The sequence below is a fragment of the Gossypium hirsutum genome, chromosome A07, assembly GCF_007990345.1.
Source record: "Gossypium hirsutum isolate 1008001.06 chromosome A07, Gossypium_hirsutum_v2.1, whole genome shotgun sequence".
NCBI classification, from domain to species: domain Eukaryota; kingdom Viridiplantae; phylum Streptophyta; class Magnoliopsida; order Malvales; family Malvaceae; genus Gossypium; species Gossypium hirsutum.
In genome coordinates, this window is record NC_053430.1 from 67,926,482 (window position 1) to 67,929,408 (window position 2,927).

Here is a 2,927-nt window from a genome sequence, read left to right on the forward strand (position 1 = left end):
GAGGATGGCATGGTTGCTTGACGACCGTGGATCCACTGATGGCTATTAATGTAACACCCCTCGCCCGCATCTGACGCCGGGACGGGGTTCGAGGTGCTACCTGACTTTTACTAACACTTTCATACTAAACAGGGCCATGAAATCTCAAATAATTAAAAACTTTTCTTTTCACATGCAATCTGTCCCTTATGCAAGCTTACAAGGCCCAATACATGCATTCGGGGCGGTTCGGGACCCAATCGAGAACTCATGAAAAACTTAGAAAAATCTCGTGCGTTAAGGCTTCACACGGCCATGTGCTCAGGCCGTGTAGCCAGAAATAGGCTAATTATCAAGCCTTTTGTCACTCTCACACCACATGCATAGATACATACTTATCCAATAACATACAACGTGGCATAAATGAGCTCTTAAACATCTACAAACATGTTATGCTCAAGTTATTTTCTTATGCAATAAATATTATAGAATTTGCCCATATCATTACCACATACTAGACATAACTATCATTACATCACAAACCATTCATGAAGCATTATTAACTATTTACCAATCACTTAATCCTGCATTAGTTACTAGCTCATCAATGAATCTCAATTCAATCTCTAGGCATACATTTTGTAAGCCACATCACAAGAGATAATAACATACATGCATAAGAATAATCATATGGGCCCATAGCGTCATTAGCCGACATAGGCCCATTTACATGACTAATACTACCTTAATAACAAGCCAATGCCTTTGGCTAAATCATAATATTACATACTCACATTAAAACCTTATACATGCCATAGACTCGAATCACTTGAGTTTACTTACTCCGATAACGTTAACTCGATAGGGTGATAATATCTCTGACGGCCTCCAACCCGAGCTAACCTGGAAACTCTAGAAAACATGGGAAAGAAGGGGGGGTAAGCTTTCGCTTAGTAAGTTCATATGAAAACAATAAGCAACTCATTAACTTGTTTTATCAATGTTTACAACATATTCTCAAGTTCACTACAAGCTGTCTTCCTGAGCAACAGTCACTAAATTATTTATATCTGGAGCTACAAAACTCCAAATTAAGTTCCGTTAATTTTACCTGAAAATAGACTCATTTATATTTCTTTCATAAAATTTCCAGAATTTTTTACTTATCCAATTAGCACAGTTTATTCCTCAAGTTTGCTCCTGATTCACTGTCTGACAGTTTCAACTCTTCTGCGCTAAAGTTCAATTATCTCATAGTACAGGATTCAAATAATGTTCTCGTCTATTTTTCTTGAAACTAGACTCATATGTATACTAACTATTTTTTTTCTAGAATTTTTTGTCAAGCCATTTAGTACATTTTATTAGTTAAAGTTTCCCCTGTTTCAGGGTATGACTACTCTGACCCCTGTGCACTACGAATCAAATTTCTCCATGTACAGAATTCCAATGACCATGCCGTTTGTTTCCATTAAAAATATACTCAATAAGGAATCTATGCAGGTAAGGTATGACTCTTAATAATTTTTTTACAATTTACGGTGAATTTATAAAATCAAAATAGGGGATCTTAAATTCATTCAGACCCTGTTTCACAAGAATTTAAATATCGCACAATATAGAATTCTTTTTCTTCCTCTATTTCTTTCATCTGAAAATAGACTAATTAAGATTTAATCCCATATTTTATTCTACCTCTAACTCATTTTCCACTATTTTTAGTGTATTTTTAAAGTTACACTACTGCAGTAACTCAAATCTGTCAAGGCTAAGTTACTCATTCATGGTCATTGTTCATACTATTAATACAACACCATTTTATCCATCATGGTAAGAACACATATTATGCATCATAGATCATAACATATCAAGGCATTCTCATAGGATTAGTATACATACTTGCACAACTCGTAACATAACTCGAGTGCATAATCACCAATGACTTACCTCATTGGGACCATCATCAACTCTTTCCTTGGATTGCCCGTTGAACACTTGGAATACTAATTGGATACTCGGAAAAGCCTTTGCACATAAGTGCCTCAATTGTAGCTAAAGCTACCTCATATCTCATGACATTTCAATGCTCACTCTCGAGCTAGTCATCTAGACTCATAATTCCTAGTGACATGTCACTCGTATCCTATTCTATTCTTAAGGTTCAAACGGGATTTTTTCTCGTCTATTAAGGCTTTGTCTTATCATATTTCTATTAATCACATACACATTAATATATGTACAATTCATGTAATGATAACATTTAAATACATGTATAGCATGGTATTGTTTACATACGAACTTACCTCGATACCACAAAGGTGAAAAGGACATACTCGTCCATAAATCGATTTCTTTCCGTTCTAGGTCCAAGTCTCAAATTTCATCATCTATAACATCACATTTAGCCTACCAATCAGTCACAATATTCATATGGGTCTAAAAATCATATTTTTACAAATTTTCATTTTGACCCCTAAACTTTTGCATATTTTCACTTTTGCCCCAATGCTCGTAAATTAATTTTTATCACATTTATTTACTCCTTGAGTCTAGATGAACCATTTTCATAACTATAGCAACTCATAATTTCAACTATTTTACACATTTACAACTCATTTTACAACTTAGCAATTTACCCCTTTTTAAGGTATTTTCATGCAATTTCTTTCACAAAAGTTGTTTATTAGACAACTAGGACTCATAATCTTCCATAAAAACACAGCAAACAACACATTTACTCTCATGGTAAAACCCTAGACTCTTCATCATTTTGCAAAATAATCCCCTCTTATGAAAGCTTATGCTTTAGGGGTTCCAAAAATACAAAAATCATCAAGCAAAGACATTAAAATCACTTACACGCAAGGGAAATATGTTGCTGAAATTTTCCAGCTTCAAAACCCTTTCTTTGCTGCATATTTTGGTGGAGGGGAAGAGAAAAATGATAG

At 34.5% G+C, this 2,927-nt stretch overlaps 1 long non-coding RNA gene across 1 annotated transcript; it reads right to left on the reverse strand.

The window, feature by feature from the left end:
- Positions 1-545: 545 nt before the first annotated feature.
- LOC121232274 (uncharacterized) lies at positions 546-2,343 on the reverse strand. Its single transcript, XR_005930637.1, has 2 exons — positions 2,283-2,343; positions 546-891 (listed from the first exon to the last, which is right to left on the reverse strand). It is a non-coding gene; the product is annotated as an uncharacterized lncRNA (long non-coding RNA).
- Between the last annotated feature and the right edge of the window lie 584 nt (positions 2,344-2,927).